This window comes from Falco punctatus, assembly GCF_963210335.1.
Source record: "Falco punctatus genome assembly, chromosome: Z".
Taxonomy (NCBI): domain Eukaryota; kingdom Metazoa; phylum Chordata; class Aves; order Falconiformes; family Falconidae; genus Falco; species Falco punctatus.
The window spans coordinates 77400022-77419620 of record NC_137586.1 but is presented as its reverse complement, the minus strand read 5'-3'; the positions used below and the strand labels follow the sequence as shown (position 1 = coordinate 77419620).

Sequence of the window (19599 nt, the reverse complement as noted above, 5' to 3'; positions counted from 1 at the left end):
TGATAGGGGGTGACCTGACAAATGCATTTCATACCCGTAGCTGGGCTGAGAATCAGAGAAAAGGTCTGGGATTGTTTCTGGGATGGATCAAGCTACTTGGACTCTGTTGGAATAAATTCCCTATTCCCTCCCAAACAAGAATACAAAATACTGACACAGTACACAGAATTCAAAATGTCTTCTTCATAATCAGCATTTTAATAACCACATTGCACTGTCATAATTGTGTAAAGTCAGGCACCAGTCTTTAGCATAGTTTTAGGTACAAAAGTACCTAAGCAATGAAAAGTACTTATGCACAGTTTTTCTTTTCAGATGAGTTTTCACAAGTTCATTAAGTCAGGTGTATGCTCAAAAGGTGGTTTACAAAATGTTAATACATGAGAATTTATATGTGCAAATTCAAGTATATGAAGTTAAATCCCTGGTAGGTGTATGAGTTTCTTACGAATGTGCATTCACCTCAATATTTTTTTTAACTACATGGGATAACAGCAACGTGCACATTATTTTTCACAATATACTGATCTAAGTTCCTTTTTCTTTTTTTTTTTCTTCCTTTTTTTATTTTTTCCCATGTGTAACATATGGCAGAAAATTCTTTGCCCTGATTTCTGAAGTACACCTGCACCCACTTACATTGGTAGTCAAGCTGTTGTTAGAATATTTTTCTTCTCCAGGTATGCCTGCTTGGCATTTATCTACCTAGATTGCTGGCTGATAGAAAGGGAATACAATGGGGCTTCTTTGGTTTTCTGCTTTTTTTTTTTTTTTTTTTTTTTGTTGCTTGTCACTTGGGAGAAGGAAAGAGTGCTTAGGCTGGAGGGGACCCACGGGTCCAGCTTTCCCCTGGCTGGTGGGAGCAGCAAAACAACTCGGTCCTCTCTGACCTACTGTTGAAGAGGTTTCACTGCATGTCTTGCCCGTAGAAAGCTTTTCTTAATGTTTGACCTGAATCTCCTTGACCCTAAATCCAATGTTTTTTATCCTGCCCACCACAGAGAGAGAAGTCTCATTGCTGTCTTCTTCTTTGTAACAGGCTTGGAGGGTTTAGAAGTTTCTAACCATTTCTCCTTTCTCTTTCCTCCAGGCTAGACAGTCCTATTTCTTCCAGTCTTTCCTTCTAAGTCGTGTTTCCCATATTTCTGACTATGCTTGCAGTGAGACTTCTTCAGCTGGCTTGTGATACGCTTGAGATGCAGAACATAAAACTACAGAGGGTTCTCCAGGGGAGGAAGGATCACTCCAGGTACCTTGTAGATTATGTCCCAATCTTTAGAGTTCGATAAGGACAGCCATGGTTTTTCATACTCAGTCAGGCAGCAGTCTTCAAATGGCCTGGTAGCCACCATATCCACCTCCAAATAAGCTTGTTCCTGCCAGGACAGAAGAACCCCTGCTGCCAGCTCTCCTGGGACTCACTAGCTGTAAAAAAACCCTAAATATATGTGGTAGGCATCACCCTGGCTTACCCAGTGCTGTCATCACTGACAGCCTTAGGGTCAGCCCCAGTCAGGTTGGGGCATCTCCATTCTTGGAGATGTCCAAACCTTGATGGACACATCCCTGAGCAACCTGCTGGAGGTGGCCCTGCCCTGAGTGCTGGCCATCTCCAGTGATCCCTGCCGAAATAAGCACTATATAGTCCAGGATCTCAACAGGCAGCATCTCATCCTGGTGAGCTGACAGGGAGACAGCTGCCTTGCTTGGGTGACATGTGAAATCACAGCCCTTTTGCTTATCTGAAGATGCTGGAGAAGACCAAAAAAAAAAAAAAGAAACAAACAAAAAAGTACCTTCACTCAGGCAACATGCAGCATGTGCCACACTTCTCCGAACAACTGCAAAACACATTCTTGCAGATCTGGCATGATGCTTCAGGTTTAAGAATCACAGAATGGTTTGGGTTGGAAGGGACTTTGTAGACTGTTTAGTTCCAACCCCCACTGTCATGGGCAGGGACACCTCCCACCAGCCCAGGTTGCTCCAAGCCTCATCCAGCCTGGCTCTGAGCACTGCCAGGGATGGGGCACCCACAGCTTCTCCAGGCAACCTGTGCCAGTGGCTAACCACCCTCACAGGGGAGAATTCCTTCCTTACACCTGATCTCAGTCTCCCCTCTTTCAGCGTAAAGCCATTCCCCTTGTCCTATCCCTACATGCCCTTGTAAAATGTCCCTCTCCAGCTTTGTTTTTGGCCCCTTTAGCTACTAGAAGGCCACTATAAGGTCTCCTCAGAGCCTTCTCTTCTCCAGGCTGATCAACCCCAACTCTCTCAGCCTGTCTTCATAGGAGAGGTGCTCCAGCCTCTGATCATCTTCATGGCCTCCTCTGGACTTCCCCCAACAGGTCCATGTCCTTCTTATGGTGTGGGCCCCAGAGCTGGATGCAGCACTGCATGTGGAGTCTCACCAGAGCAGAGGGGCAGAAAGCCCCTCCCTTGACCTGCTGGCCATGCTGCTGGTGATGCAGCCTAGGGTATGGCTGGCTTTCTGGGTTGCAAGCACACATTGCTGAGTCGTGTTGAGCTTCTTGCCAACCAACACCCTCAAGTCTTTCTCCTCAGGGTTCATTCCATTCTCCTCTCAGACTGTATTTGTGCTTGGGATTGCCTTGATCTCCATGCATGTCCCTGCACTTGGCCTTGTTGACCTTCATGAGGTTTGCACAGGCTCACCTTTCAAGCCTTCAGTTTAGAGACAAGGATGTCATGCAGGACAGTGGCACATGCTTTGCACAAGTCCAGGTAGATGACTTCAGTTGCTCTTCCCTTACCCACCAATGCTGTAACCCTGTTATAGAAGACCACCAGATTGTCAGGCAAATTTGCCCTTCGTGAAGCCATGTTGGCTGTCACCAATCACCTCCTTATTTTCCATGTGCCTTAGCATAGTTTCCAGGAGGATCTGCTCAATGATCTTGCTGGGCACAGAGGTGAGACTGGCCGGCCTATAGTTCCCCAGGTCTTCCTTCCTTTTCTCCCTTTTTTAAAAGGGGGGTTATATTTCCCCTGTTCCAGTCTGTGGGAACTTCACTGGACTGCCACAGTTTCTCAAATATGATGGATATTAGCCACTTCATCTGCCATTTCCCTCAGGACCCATGGATGCATCTCATTAGGTCCCATGGACCTGTGCACCTTCAGGTTCCTTAGACGGTCTCAAATCTCATCTTCTCCTACAGTGCACAGTTCTTCATTCTCCCAGTCCCAGTCCTTGCTTTCTGTGCCTTGGGTGGCACGGTTAAAGCACTTGCCAGAGAAGACTGAGGCAAAAATGTTGTTGAGTATCTCAGCTTTCATGTCCCATGTAACCAAGTTTGCTGCTTCCTACTGGAGAGGGCCCCACATTTTCCTTTTGCCTTACTTTTATCACTGACATACCTATAGAAGCTTTTCTTGTTGTCCCTGATGTCCCTGGCCTGATTTAATTCTGTCAGGGCTTTTGCTTTCCTAACCTGATCCCTGGAGACTTGGACAATGTCTCTGTATTCCTCCCAGGCTACTTGTCCTTGCTTCCACCCTCTGTAGGCTTCCTTTCCACGTCTGAGTTTGTCCAGGAGCTCCTTGTTCACCCATGCAGCCTTCTGGTGCTTTTGCCCTTCCTCTTTGTTGGGACGCATCACTCCTGAGCTTGGAGGAGGTGATCCTTGAATATCAACAAGATGCCCTGGGCCCTTCAGCTCTCCAGGGCTTTACCTCATGGGACTCTACCAAGCAGATCCCTGAAGAGGCCAAACTCTGCTCTCCTGACGACCAGGGCAGGGACCTTGCTGTGTGCCCTCTTCGCTGTCCTTAAGCATCTTGAACTCCACTATTTCATGGCTACTGCAGCCAAGGCTGCCCTTGAACTTCACATCCCCCACCAGCCCCTCCTCACTGGTAAGAATAAGGTCCAACATGACACCTCTCTTCATTGGCTCCTCTAAGGAGAAGGAAGCTATTGTCAACACATTTCAAGAACCTTTTAGATTGCTATGCCCTGCTATGTTGCCCCTCCAACAGATACCGGGGTGGCTGAAGTCCCCCATGAGGACCAGGGCTTGTGAACGTGAGGCTGCTCCTGTCTGTCTATAGAGGGCTTCATCTGCTCAGTTTTCCTGATCAGGTAGATCTTCCCTGGCTGGGAAGATAAAGCATAGGATCAGGAGGAGGCCACACCAAGAAATGCTTGCAAGAATTTTTAAATTTTCTTTTTTTGCTATTGTGTGGAAAAACAGATGTATAGGCATGGAGGATCTGAGCCAGTGCTGGCTACATAAAAACATTATCTTTATTTTTCTGCTAGCACACTAGTTAAGATGTTAGATATGACACCTCTATACATTTCTACACAGCAGGAGCTTTTGCCTGACTTCTCTTGTGCATGATGTTAAACTTGTGCATATTTGTAGATTCTGTACTTTATCTTGTAAATTGCTCTGACATACACTGAAGGACACAAGATGAAAGTTGCAATGCATTATTCATATAAGCAAAATAAACTTGATCTGCAGTTACAAAGATGGAACCCAAAAGATGGAAAACTTTTCATTAGACAGTTCAGTGCAAGAGTATGGAATGATCCATGTAAGCTCTGTGCCAGCCTTCACTGAGTGAATGATTTATCAACAAACCACTTAAAAATCTAGTTCACATGACAGCTTTTAAAGATAAAGCAACCACACTGGAAAAATAAATATTTAAATATTCAAAACCAGCATTTCTATACTCAAGAAGTTTTACTTTAAGAATTTTTTGTAACATATTCTAAATAAACTACCTAATTTTCAAAGCTTTACCTAACCAGTGTTTGCTAACACCACTGCTTACTGTCATTTTGTGATCATATTTGAGTCAGATTTTTAGAAGAATCATACCTTACTATTTTGGGGGGTACATTTTATTCCTTTTATTTTCAGAATATGTAGAAGTGTCTAAGACTGATACTAACATCAAGGGGCTGCAACTGAACATAACTGAAACGAAGGCGCAGCTCACAATTTCTTGATATATGCAAAATGACAAAGGCTTGCTAAAGTTACTGTGCACTTGTAGAGAATGTTTGTGAAACATTTCTGATAGGAATATGTAAGGTAGGAATATGTAAGGCCTTATATAATTGGTTTGAAAATCTTGCTTTTTGTTTGTTTTTTTGTACTTTGCGCTAAAAAATTCTAAATGGGCCTAATTCTGACATCCCTGTTGCAGCCAAAACTGTGCTAAAAATCTTTGTAAGAAAATTTGCCCAGATGTATAATGGCTGCAATTCAGATTGGCTCACCCATTTTGCAAGGCATCTTTGTTCCTGACAGAAAAAGCAATCCATGATTTGAGCACCAGGGTAGAAACCCAGCAGCAGAAGGGTAGGCTTGGGCAAATCCGATCTTCTGCCTTGAATCTTCAAGATTCATATAATCTGCCTGTTTTCATCCTAGTATAAATGCTAATATACTACTATATACATAATAATTTCCTCCTTCTTGCAGGTTTTTTCTTGATTGATATCTTGTGGTAATTAACTTCATAGTTTATTTGTTGATTGCTTTAAAAGATGTTTACTTCTTTACTGTAAAGCATCTTTTCCTTTGCGATTTATTTGAAAATCTCTAGGTTTTGAAATACAAGAAAATATAAAATGAGCTATCTGATATGCTTTTTCTTTGACATTCCTTATATTTTTCTGTCTCCTATCCTGTCTGCTCAGTTTTTAATCACCTGTTTCTCAACGAAAACCTTTTGGAGTAATTTCCACACTGAAATATCTGGCATATTATGTGCTGGGTAGGTCTAAGGACAAAGACCAAAGGCAGTCCTGCTTCCGCATTTACTGAATAAAGATTTGTCTTCCCTGTGGCTTACTCCAGCTTTGTAATTTTTTTCATTCTAAGTATGTCTACCACTTTTTTTCCAATTACTTACTATAAAAATGAAGGTGGAGAAGCCTGCAAGATCTGTTGTCTTGGAAACTTATACTCCATTTTGTAGAAATGCTTGTACTTTCTTTTCTTCCTGTGCCTGCAGCATTGTCACATATAAGCATTACACCTAATTAAAACAGAGCAGTTCAGGAAAAGGTTGGAAACATGTTTAGCATGACACAAGAGAGTGTTAATTTCACACTTCGGAATTAAGCCTGGTGAGAGGTTGTTCCTGTGAGAGTGAAGGGTTCATGCCCCTTGTGCACCATGCATGTTATTTCCATAAGCAGCTTTTTTCACTACATTTCCCATGGCTGAACCTGTGATCCTTCCAGAAATTCCCAGGTTTCTCCTGGCTGTTGGATCTCTCACAACACACTTTGCTGAAGTAGCTTTTGCTGTAGAAGGTAGGATATGGTAACTGCGGACAACATGCATTGTCAACTCCTAAATAGGTGATTTCAAATGATACTCAAATGCTATTGCTGCTGAGGCGTTCTTGAATATTGATAGAAAAAGATGATGTGAGATATATGGGAATGAGTTGTGCCTTGATAGTGGAATGCATGGACGGATGCGTTTTCTGTAGCATATGAAGAGATTATTTGATCTCATTGGAGCTCAAGCACTGTATTTTGGGCAGCAAATGCAAGAAGGATATGGACCATAAGAAGAGACTTCTCACAACGCCAATGAGGACGGTCAGAGGTTCGCAAAACACGGACCTTTCCTGTGCTTATCTTCAGAGCACCATGTCTACAGCAGCCCCTGTGGGAGAGGCATCCTGCTGGGAAGCCAGGTTTGGGAGACCTCTCGAGGTTTTCCCTAACTGTATTCACTAGTATTTCTCTCCTACAAGTGATATTTCAATGAAAAGATAAATTCATTTATTTAAATGTTAAGACAGATATATCATTGTATAATTCATTACCTTCACTGTTTGTATAAACAAAGTGTGTTGAAGATAAACTCTGACACTGAATTTTAAGTCTGGGTGCCATGAAGGATCAGTCCTTGAATTGCAGCAGCCCCCAGGAATCAAATGGTTTTTGTTACGGTTGGTATAGCGTTAAAATCATAGTAAAGCACCCTTGGCCTGCCATGTACTAATCTTATATGGAGGTTGTGAGAGAGATAGGGTAGAGTTTAACAATTGTAATAGTCTGTTTAGCTGTTTAGGGTAAAAGTTGTAAAATTTAAGCTGTTTGCCAAATCTTACACGGTTTGCTTGGGTACTGTGATAAGGTGTACGGGAGTAAAGGGCTTCATGACCATATAAGTCCAGCTTTATGACCATATAAGTCCAAAGAAAGATTACAACCTTGCAAGAACAAGCCAAAGCTGGTTCTGCGGTTTGGACAAAGAGCAGGACGTTACTGAGCCTGCGCCAGATGTGGGGGTCACGAGGAAGACTCACCTGCCTTCATCCTCAGGACCCCTGACGACCACCACCAGGGGACACTGCGCAAACTCAGTCAGGAGAGAGATATGGAAATGACTTGCAGAACTAATTTTAATACAAAGCGGGGATAGGTAATGCATATGTATAGGCGCATTACATCATATTATGAATATGTAATGAGTTGTCTTATAAAAACAGAGCAAGTTTTCGTGTCAGGCGCGCACGGTTTTGGCGAGACTACTCCCCCGTGCTGCCCAGCGCTGAATAAACATACCTACTTTACAATCTTACAGATCGTGGAGTCTGCTTTCCGCACGTCAGTTGTATGCTAAGAACATATAAAAATCTTAAAGTTTTTTTCAAAGAGTGTTAGAAGGTGGCAAAGATATATTTTTAAGAGTCTCATCATTCCCAAATAATACATGCTTTTGTGCACTAAAATATTTTTTCTCCCAAAGTTTTCTATTTCTTCCAATGTGGTTGTAGTTTTGGGCTAAATCCAAGTGAGACATGGAATTTCTGCCCCCAAATACAGAGAGAAATGTCAGATTAAATTCACAACCCCAATGCCTTTTTTCCCTCTTTATCAGGAATTTCATGCTGGTTGCAGACCACATACTTCAGGGAGTGATCCCAGTATGTTTTCACAATTAAGCAAATTATTTTTCCTGGGCAAATTGTGAGTTAATCTTTCACAGGCAGAAGATACTCTCTGCTGCATGGAGAACTGCATTCAGCCCTGCACACCTCCAGCTTTGCGGACCCCTTGCACTTGGGTAACATCTTGTAGGCAGGCATCTGTACTACAGGTTACCTCCTATGTGATCACAGGTAATGAAAAAAACACCCCAGGGACCTAAGTCATCCAATTAATATAGAGGGAATAAAAATTAACTATTAAATCATTACGACAGGTTGTCATTTTCATTCCTTGTTATTGACTTGAATTGCCTGAGACTGCAGCCTAAATTCCAAATAGATCTTTTGGGTATTTATTGGAGAGAAAAAAACCCAGATTATTAAACATGTTCTGAAACGAACACTTTAAAATGTCATCCAGTCCTGAGGTGTTAATGCCTAAGTAAGTATAGTGTTAATAATAGGTAAACAACTCAATTGGAAAAGTAAATTTTGTCACAAAATCATTATTAAATAGACAAGCCATATTATTTTAAATGAAGGTACACAGGTATTATTGCAAACTTGCCTCTCAGGGACTTTTCTTCAGCCTATAGACACTGATCTTTGAAGATTATGACACAGATAACATGTATCATCAGAAAACACAGACTTGGGGAAAGAACTGCATTTTATCTTGTTCCAGAATGCCATTTAACATTTGTAGGGAGCAAAGGAGCATTGCACTACAAGGTGCATGTACATTGTACAAGGTTATACACATGTGCCTCGCACCTGGGTGTCAGTTCATGCTGCTGTCAAGTTAAATGTGGGGTTTTTTTTAAATGAGTGAAGCATAGAATTGCTGTTTCCAAAAAGGACAGCTGTCGGAGACTGGTAGAGGTTGGTGTGCAGTAGAATTTGCATTGATGGCAACGCAGAGCTTCTCATACCGTTTGCATTTTGTAGCTTTGTGGGTCTACAGATCTCTTCTAATATTTGTGTTGGCTTCAGGCCACATTAATTATGTTAAATACCATCATTTATTTATTCATTCCTGAAGCAAAATTGACCTCGAAGTTGCTTAAAATTCTTGTCAGTACTTAAAGACACAGAAATTCTGCTGCAAAGGGGCAGCTTGGGTAGCTGGACCAGGAAGCAGGAGGTGTGCTCTCAGAAGCGATGGCTGCAGTGGCGGGTGGCAGGCAGTCCATCCCATGGGAGGTGTGCCAACACCGAGCTCAGCAGTGGTGCCGCATCACAATGCTAGGGCAGCCAGAGACCCTGCTTTGGTAGATGAGTTGTGGAGCACAAGATACTGTCCCAGACTTACAGAAACGCTTTCAGCATCAGTTCCTCGTGGATTTTCACTAGGTTCAGTATGCAGCAGTTGCCCTTCCTAAACCTGGGACTTACGAACTTTTTTCCTTCCCATTGATTCATGCCTTTGCATTGAAATGCATCACCCAAAGCTGCTGTGGTGTGACTCGGTGCAAGCAGCCACAAGCAGTATTGATGCTTTTTCCTTTTAGCTGCCCATGACAAAGTGGCAGCTCGGAGGAAGCCCAGGGTGTCCCGATGGAGAAGAGGAAAGGGGACAGTCAGTGCCCATGGTGTGGTGGCCAGATGGGTCCTTTGAGCTGGCGTGGCGGCCACCTTCATGCCACTCCACGTGAGCTGCATGGCAGCATCTCCAGGGGTGAGATACCGTCATCGGAGCAGAGGATTTGCAGCACACATATAGCTGTTTTGTGCCATCCCTCACAGGCTACCCAAGGAACAGATGACAATTTACACAAAAGTGTAGCCAAAACATCATCTCCCTCCAACACCAGCACTAAAGGAGAAAAGGAGGACAGGTTCACTAGCAGATGTGTGCTTCCTAATACGGCTCTGGTAGCACAAGCCATGAGCAACCCGCTGAGGCATCTTGCAGGAAAAGCAGATTAATGCCTGACCTCCCACAATGCCCGGGAAGGATGCAGCAGTCAGCCACTGCCAAGCTGCATCCAGAGGGGATGGCAAGGACTGTGGGTGGTATGGCATATCTCCACACATTCAGGCAGCCATGCCTCCCTGCATGAGTAGAAGGAGGTTACCCACCTACCTTGAGGAATATTTTCTAATATCACATTCAATCTGACCACTTCTGATTGAGCACATCAGTTACCACTCAGAAGTCACGGTACCAAGATCTGGCACAGGTTAATTCCAACAGCCTCTACGATCAGCTCACATCCTCTGGTGGGGTTTCCCTAGCCCTTCCAGTTGTCTATCACTAAATAAAGATGTCACCATCCCACACAGAATATGTGGCTACCTGGCTCATGCCGAGATCAACAGGGTGATTCATTTGTGTGATATATATTGCAAGTATTTGTCAATATCCATCTCTCTCTTTTGGGAGAATTTGGTGCAAAAGGTAAATACTGAAGGTGACCAGAGTGGCTAGAAACCAGCTGTGAAACATGAGAAAGCCAAGCTGCAGACCCAGCGTCCTGTACAGGACTTTCTGATATACTGAATTTTCTGTTATGTTTTGTTTCAGGTTTTTTTTTGAAGATGCAGTGCATCTACAGCTGGCTAGCATGAAGCAGGAGAGGCTCTAGGAGTATTTGCACCTGCTCAGAAGTTACAGCACCCGCAGAGTGCAAAGCCTGCCATTCACAAAGCCAAGTCTGTAGACTGGACGGGAAAGGGTGGTAAAGGAGATGCCTCCTGGTGTGCCTGGCAAAGGACTGGCCCTTTATAGCTTCATATGTTCTGTGCATAAGGTGTCAGTATCTCTGTTCAGCTGGGAGTTTGCTTCAAGGTTTCTTGTGTTGCTGTTTTATCTTCATTACGCCTACAATGACACTATGTCTATGCCATGGTAAGCCGGTATTTTAAAAATTACTTGTTTCCACTATACTCCCTACCTTGGACATAGAGAGGAGATATATAGCAGCTCAGGACTCTTAACTCCTAGATCCATAAGAGCAGTGTTGGTTTAGCACACAGGGAATAAATTGTATGCATACTCAGAGATATCAGTGTTTGCTTTACATGTAATGTAATGTACTGGATAAAAACAGGCTGCTAAAGAATGGGTGCTCCAACAGCTGATGTTTCATCTCAGGGTGAGGACAAACCTCTTCACACATAGCTCAGCTGGGGAGAGGTTAGCATGGTCCGTTTGGCTAATGAAAGTCCTAAGAAAGGCAAAAATGTGCAGAAGTGTATCATTCTTGAACAAAAAACATGTGATGCTTAATATTGATTTGAATTTAGTGAAACTGATTCTTGCTTAGGGACTGTAGCACTAACTGGCATTAACTGAGCCAACTGCTTTAAAAACTCTTGGCTATGTAGTAAATTGGTTTGGGTTTAACATGATGGCAATTTAATTTTTCTGGTCCTTGTGGCTGAGGCATTTAGTAGAGAAGATGTTGCCTTTCAGAAGTCTATTGTCAGACTGCATTATATGCTGCATAGCTGAGGAAGTTTTCATGTACAAATGTTCAATAACAGTAATTAGCTGGAGACTACCTGCCATGTGTGGTTTATGAAAGCAGACAGCAACACAAAAAGTAATAGAATAAATGCTCTTTGCCAACCTCATCTGCTAGCAAACATACATTGTTTTTCGCAGAGGAAAACATATCCAAAGAGAAAGCTCTTGAGCAGAGAACAAAGTTAAATCCTTGGCAGCTTTTACTTTAAGAATGTTTACTTTAATAATTAAGCAATTAGTCTGATTTAATAGTGACCTGCTATCTATAGCAAACCACCAAAGCTGTAGTTGTTAACAGAGAAGCTGAGGGACATGGAGCCGTGTTAATGGTAGCTTTGATCTGCCGACAAAAATGCAAAGTCCAGGGCTGGTGCGGAAATGAAATACTGGCTCCTTCAAACATGTACAAGTGTATATGAATGATAGGCTGTATTTCACCATTTGGGTTCTACTTTCCTGCCATGAAGGACAGGTCTGATTCCAACAGGTTTTGTGTGTCCTTGCATCGAGAGTCAGCAGGGGAAGCCTCAGGTGCAGAGCATCTAGGCAAAGACTCAAAAAGGACAAGTTGTGTCTCTGTTTGCTAAAGGCAAGTGCTTTTTTTCCCTTGGAAAATAAATCTGCCTGTAAGCATTTATTTCTGGGAGATACTCTATAAGAATCATACACGCAACTCCCTGCCAGCAACAGGATTGTCTAGCATGACCTGATGCCTTTCTCTCCCCATTGCCTGTTGTTATTCCAATGCACTGGCATGACCTGACAGCCACTGATGGAGCAGTTGATGAAAACCCATTGTCTCGAAGAGATGGGAATGAAAAGGCTGCACTGCAGAGGTACACACCATTGACAACATGGGAAGCTGGAATAAAAGTCAAACAAGTGTCTTTATGGAGCCACTGTGTGAATTATGATTCTGAAGTGGGGGAAAAATGAGGCTGGTTGTGGTTTTCAGAGGAGAAAGCACCTCTTATCTTGGGTCAGCTGTTCTACATTTGATAAAGATGTATTATGGGTGGGGTTATGGTCTGCAAGTAGGCAAGTTTTGGTTACTGCTTTAATTTTTTATGTTTTTGCTGAAACTATCTATCAGATCAGAGAAGCAGAGGATTTTAGATACAGGACAGACAAAAGACCATTTCCAAAAAGCTGGCATTACCAGCAAGTGTTTAAAAACACCTGCCTGGCAAGTAGTACAAAAAGTAGCAAATGAAGCAGACCTGAGGACAGCATTCATACTTACACAATAAAACCATGCAGGTTGGTTTCCAGACCGTGATACTGGATGGAGCAGAGCAGCTGTCCCCATTGTTCCTGTGCTGGGAACGGGCCAGCCAGGATGCTTTGACCTGCCAGGGGCAGCTGTTTGCCACAGGCAGCCCCAACTCAAGCAGCTTCACAGCATCTGCCACAGAGCTCTGACATGTGGAAATATTCCTCAAGACTCTTCATTTGGCAGGTGCAATCACAGCTCAACTGTCAGAGATGTGGTGGGGGACCAGGCAGTGGGGTCCATGTCCCCATCCACAGGGTGTCCGTCAGATGGGGCTGGCTCTCAACATACACCAGCTTGCAGGAGGCACAAGGAACGCTCAGCCTCTCCTGGTTTTATCTGCAGCCCAGGGGTCTCCAGCTGCAATGTCACATACGCTCATATTTTGCATAAGCTAGCAGTGCTGCATGAAGAAATCCTGCTGCTGGGTCCCGCATCTTGTACCTCTGATGCTGACACCAGGATTGTTGTGAACACTGAGCAAATCACTCAAAGAAGCGGTACAGGTTCAGATGGACCCTTTTGCTTGTTTGTTTTCCGCTTGATCAGTCTCTTTGCCGGGTTGACTGCACGACAAGGGCCTTCAGGGCAGGCAGGAGTGCATCTTTTGATAGAAATGCTGGCACATGTTGGTTTCAAGTGTGCAGATAATGAGAGTCAGAATGACCTGAATCACAGAGCAAGCTTTGCTGAGCTACCGTGGAAGTGGGGAGAACCAGGAACTCTCTATTTATATTTTTTTTTCTTTTCTGCACAGTTCCAGCCTCGTAAGACACATCCAAGATCTCTCAGGGTTGTTGCAGTAGACACCATCCTGCAATTCAGAGGAGAGTTTGGCCCTAAATTTCCCCCTTCACCTCCTTTGCTATTCTGTTGTATCAGTTTAATATGAACACACCTGGCAGACATAGAAAAGCACTCCTTATCCTCAGCTCCTCCAGCTGCAGTCTTCTTTTGTTTGCCATCAGTTCATGTTTCAACTTTGAACTTGTTTCCTGGTGCTGGTTACTTACCTCCTGCAAACCACCACTGAAGAATTCAAGCATCATGGGATAGCCAGAGGACTCTTTCCCAAAAGACTTTTGAAAATGGACTAGGCTCATAAATATTGATACCTGAGGGATCAGCACAGCTTAGATAGGTTTGGTCCAGGTTGGCTCCAGGGACTAACAGCTGGATGCAAGTGCCTGTCATGTGCAGGTTACCACCTTAGAAATGAGTGTCTGTCTTCAAAACTGAATCAGACAATGCACATTTACTCACAAATATTAAGTACATTTGATTGTTACAGCCATGCAATCACTAAAACCATGAAACAATGTTTTGTGCGCTGGACTAGTGTTTCAAAGCTTGCACAGTTAAACTTCAGCTTGCCTGCTGTATTGAAACAGAAGGGCAGTCAGCTTCAGCTGCCTCCAGACACGATCAGTATGCACTTTTTATTAAGAGAAGGACCTCTGGGAATTTAAGGTCACTGTTGTGGATGGATTATATGCTTTGCTGCAGTGCTGCATTTGCCAAGGTGAATCCAATCACTGAAAACTGTCCCTGGCTCCAACACTGCCAGTGCCTGATGGAGATGCAGAAGGGTGCAGCCCTCTTCAGAGCAGCCCTCACGCTTGCTTGGTGCTGCAGGAGAGGGGAGACCATATCCGATTCTGTGGTGCAGTAACTCTGACCATGGATGGCCAGTGATAGGGAACTTGTTTGCTTTTGTGAAGTGTCAAGATGGAAACCAGCTATGTATTAAGCAGTTTAATTCCTTTCTTTAAAGTTACCCTCACTAACGAAGAGGAGTGAGCCCCAGTGCCTCTTCACTGACCTCGTGCTGTGGTGTACTCCATGTTCGCTGAGTATTTCAAATGCACAGCATGACACAAGAGCCAGTTCTTTCCTTTGGCAATTTTCTGCAGCTGATTCTTTAGCAAACAACGCACAGGGAAAATGCAATGGGGCCATGTGATGAAGGTGCAATGTTCACTATTTCGCTACCAGAAGATTGCTAGACTTTGGAGTAAAAGGCCGGGGGGGGGGGGGGGGGGGCGGGGGCGTGGGGAGGGGAAGTGGGGACCGAGCCCTGTGTAGTTAAATTGCTGGGGCACAGCAGGAAGAAGCCCTGTGTAAACCATGATGCAGCAAACCCTCCCACGGTGGAGCATGACTCAGCAACCCCCACTCAGGCAGTCAGGCGCAGACCCATGGTGGGTTCGCCCCACAGATAATCACTGTCTTCATTTCCCAACCCCAGCCTCAGCAAATGTCTGAAGTCCCACTTGTGGTCACCAGCCTTTGTAGCTGATACAGTTGTGCCTGCCACGGCAGCCGATTTATTTCCCTGTTCCCCCATTTCAGCTCTCTTGTATTTTTTGGTGCTGATGTCATGAGGCTGCTTTCTGCCGATGCTTTGTGCCACCTCCACTTGATAGTGGGAAAGCAGACCCAAGCACTCAGAAACCATCGCTGGGTAGATATGCCTTGCCAAGTCAAATAAATAATCTTTTTTCTTGTTGTTTGCTCATCCTTTCTTCCAAAGGCAAGGAGAAGAGCTCTGTGCAAGAACAGCATCTCAATGTGTCTTAGAAAAGTTGCCCACCACTGCAACAAGAACTCCAGAAATAGGAAGCTGATGACATTTATCACTTTGCAGAGTCGGGGGAAGAAAAACACATAAGCAAAGCTCAGGGAGGCAGCTAGCCTCTTCTCTTTCCTAAATAAAAACCAAAGGTCTCTTTGATGAGGGATCATGTAGTGATCTGCTTGTGGTACAGCGGGAAGGCAGAGGCCTGAGTGTCTGCATATTTGGCTTCTTTTTCTACCTTGTTGAGCTGCTAAGAGACTTCAGGAAAGTCACTTTTCATCTTTATGTTATTTCCCTGGAAATAATATTTGGAGCAGGGTCTCTCTTAATGCAGTTGTGGTTTGCTCTCTATCAGGATGAAGGAACCATAATGGCAGTGACGTTATAAAATGAAGACTGTCATCAACTCTGCTGGTTTTATATCTGGTTCATAATATTCTTTTTTTTTTTCTTGGAGGTATATGATTAATTTAAAAAGAAATCTAACTTGAATTTATTTATTTTTTTGACCTCATAGTTACGAACAAGTAGGCTGCAACAAGTCATGTCAGGAGATAGTAGAACTCCTGCTTTCAAAGAAGGGGAGAAAAGCAGAGAGGGAGAAATACTTTTCATGCAGCATTTTCATGGTGGCATCTGGCTCTCTTTGCTTCTGAGAACTTGGGGATGATGACGCTTTGTGCAGGAGCTGGGTGAGCAGACAGCCCTTCTTCCCTGGGCTCGCCGGCGCTGCTGCAGAGCCGTGGCTGGAGCTGCCGGGGCCGGGAGCCCAGCCAGAGAACTTGCAGGAGTAGGTACGTGAGGCTTCCCTTTCTGAGCTGCCAGAGACCAAGGTCTGAACACCAGGGACAACAGCCTCCCTTGAAGTGCTCCAGCAGATTGCTTCTGGCTGGAGCTCAGCATCATAAACAGACATGAAGGAAAAAAAAAAAAAAGTGGTGGTGGTGGGAAATTAGCCAGATTATCCCAAGCCTTAAAAGTTTGATCTTTGGTTGAGCTTGCGTGTGAAGACGGAAGGGAAGGGGACTTGTTATTTGTCCAGAGCACTTTTCCCATTGCTTTGTGACCAGGTGTGCCAAGTCATGTGGCTTGTCACTGCCTCATGCAATGCCCGACTGCCAGGATTAGATAATCTCCCATGGCCAGGATGGGGATGGGGACTGGGAGACCAGCAGGGAATGGGATGAGCCCACAGCAGCAATTGCATCAGCTGGCGGGAGCACCTGGGATGGAAAGGTCTGGCTGCTGTTCCCTGGTTTTGTCCAGAGGCAGTTGTTGCTGTCTGGGGCTTTCATCCCAGGCTCTGTCGTCAGCTCTTGGTGGTGGACCTCTGAACTTGGCAGACGTGAGTGTTCACAAGCTCTGAGAGGCATCCAGGTGAGATGGTGACACTGGTCACATCCTGCTGCAGTCTGGGACAGCACAAAGGACCACTGTTGATAGGTTCTAGTCATCTATAAATTTCCATTCTGGCCACAATCCTAGTAAATAATTTTTCAAAATTCCAATGACAATGGTACCATTTCACTCAGGTAAGGCATGTTCCAAGGCTGTCAGGGGATGACTGATTATCCCCACTCTCATTCCCACCTTGGCCAGGCAACAGGAGTTCCTGGTACGGTCCGTGCCACTCCCCACCTCAGCTGTGCAAGAGTTGCTTGTATATTAAGGGATGCTTAAACGCCCAGCTCATTACATAGAGTTTAACAGGGATTCCTGTGGTCCTAGAGCAGCTCAGGGAAGTGGGGGAAAATGCATCACCACACACACACACACAACTTTGGTAAAATAATTGGGAACCACTGCCTCCCCACACTGAGAAGCTTGACAAACCCATTCTGACAAGGCAGAACATGGGACAACCACTTCTCAGTGCACTACGCTGCATGGCGCAGCTCCAGCCCCCAAATATTCCCTCACTGGTGGCTGCATAACCTGTCCTTACAAACCGCGTTTGGGCACCTTCTAAGAGCACAAACCCCCTAACCTGGTTTTTTGCAAACTTCATGGACAGGCACCATGTGCAGTTATAGCATCATGCTTGATCTGGGTTCAGGGAAGTGTCCATCTACACTTAAATCTCACCCTGTGCAGAGGAACACTTCAGCATCACTGTGTAATCCCGAACTCGGTTGTTTTCCTAACTCAGTGCCAAGAGATTCATATATTCATTCATTCATTTATTGCTGGGTTAAAGGAGTGAAAGCATGGAGAAACTAGTTTTTTAATCAAAGTGTCAAAATGTCGATTTTATTTTTTATTTTATTATTCTGTTATGGTATTTTGTGCATTTTTTCTCCTGGTTTTAGTGATCTCTTCTGGTAGTATATTTTGATTTCTGCACCATATTCAATTCAGATTCACAGTGTTTTTATTTTGTTCTTTTTAGAAGTACCTTCCACATGATAGTATGCAGGTGTTCTTTAGAAGAGTACTAAAGAGATATGCAATTTCAAAACCTTTAGAAGGATGGAGAAAAGCATACTGAATCGACTTTAATAACTCTAATTTCAAAATGTTTAACAGAATGGAGAAAGCAGGACTGAATCTGCCTTAATACCTCATTGAATGCATTGAACTATAATTATACAATCATTTTGGGAACAGTTTGGCACGTACAGTTCTTGTGTGTCTCTGCTCCCATACAGGCTGATACTGCTTTCATGCTCTAGTGGAAAGTCTCCAGGTTGGGGCACACTTGCCTGTTCCTGGTAGCAGAATCAGGCTTGGTAAATATTGTCCTTTTCTATCCCTCATCCGTTTGTTTCTGCCTTGCTTGTCTTCTCCCCCAACCCCTTTCTATTATTTTAGGTGGCAGCTGGCTGAATAACAGCGTAGCCATAAGAAAAGTAATTTTAAATGTTGTTTTTTGGACCAAGAAAGCTCCATGTGCAGCTCTGTTCTTGTTTAAATTGCTTTGGGAATAACCTTAGTTGTCTTCGTATCAAAGTGGATTATTGAAACTGTTCCCACAGTTGTGTGTGGCACCCTCCCAAGCTGTTGAGACATAATTTCCACACCACTCATGCTTCACCTGTGAGTGTTGTGGCTTGGGAAGTCAAAACAAAAGCTACTCCAGCAGGAGTACTACCAGTGTTGCCTGCATGTGTAACAACCAGTTTCTTCTGTAGACTTCGTTGTGGCAAGCCAGGAAGATCCAGAAGCGGGTGGAGATTCTGCATTTTGGATAGTTAGAGTGCAAGGCTCCCATCCGCTCCGTTTTCTGCTGGCAGCAACTCAAAACTGCTTTGGTGGAGGCGGGGGGAAAGGATAATTGGGGTAACTGGGCTAGTGCAGTTCTCTTTCTAAAGGGAATCTGTCTGGTTTCTTTTTTACATTAGAAATACAGGCTCTTCTAGGATACAATTCCCTGTATTACCTACAACAGCACTGCAACCTGATGGTGCAAGGGATGAGAGTCAAGAGGGAACAACATAGAAGGGAAAGGATTTTTAGTTACCAGTTCAGCTTTGTATCTGATTTCTTTTCCTGAAATATCTGTTCAAACTGTACGCTGTCAAGTGGTGTTACATAAAGGATTTCTTTTTTCAGAGATACAATTCTGCTATCTCTTGCTGAAGTGCTAATAATAATTACCCAGTGTTGCTGCAGCTAAGGGAGGTCCAGGCTTCAAGTTTTTAGTACTTTTGTGTTGAAAAGAGAAAAAACAAACAACGAAACAACTCCAGCCATATAATTAGTCTTTTCCTTTAAACAAATTAGGGGCGGGGGTGGGGTGGGTGGGTGGAAAGTAAGGAGGAAAGCCTTACTTAAATTTAACATTTTAACATGTGCCTTAACCATAGGTTTCCTTAAAAAGGCGTAATTGTATTAACAACCCAATTCCTCAGCAAGGAATCTTGCAAGGAAATGAATATGTTTCTATGCAGTTTCATTTCCTGTACTTGCAGTACACGTTCTGAAGCTGTGTGTATGGGAAAGACATCATTAGAGTCCAGAGTTTTTCAAGTTGCATGAATGGTTTTAGTATTCCAGAAATGGTACTTTTCCAGATCATTTCCACCTGAAATGATTAAATTGTCAGCAGCGGCAGTGCAAGACATTCATCTAGCCATAAGGTCAGGCCTGAATTAATTCTAAGATCTCACTTGTCCATTTACAGCGGTCTCCCCTATAGGCAACACATGCTCGTGTGAAAATGACACATGCTGCACCAAAGCATCTTCTGACCTTTTAATTTCACAGGTTAAAGGCAGGTTATGCTAATCTACCACCTTCCTTAATCCCCTCCTAATCTTGTTGACTCATTGTTGGACTAAAAGGTCTTAAATGTTTTTTCTGACCTAAAGGATTCTATCATTCCGTGATTGATTCTAC

The 19599-nt window shown here is 43.9% G+C and overlaps 1 long non-coding RNA gene across 1 annotated transcript; it reads right to left on the bottom strand.

Annotated features, from left to right (window-relative positions):
- Positions 1-584: 584 nt before the first annotated feature.
- Positions 585-19003, bottom strand: LOC308056655. Its single transcript, XR_013924907.1, has 2 exons — positions 7616-19003; positions 585-7008 (listed from the first exon to the last, which is right to left on the bottom strand). It is a non-coding gene; the product is annotated as an uncharacterized lncRNA (long non-coding RNA).
- Between the last annotated feature and the right edge of the window lie 596 nt (positions 19004-19599).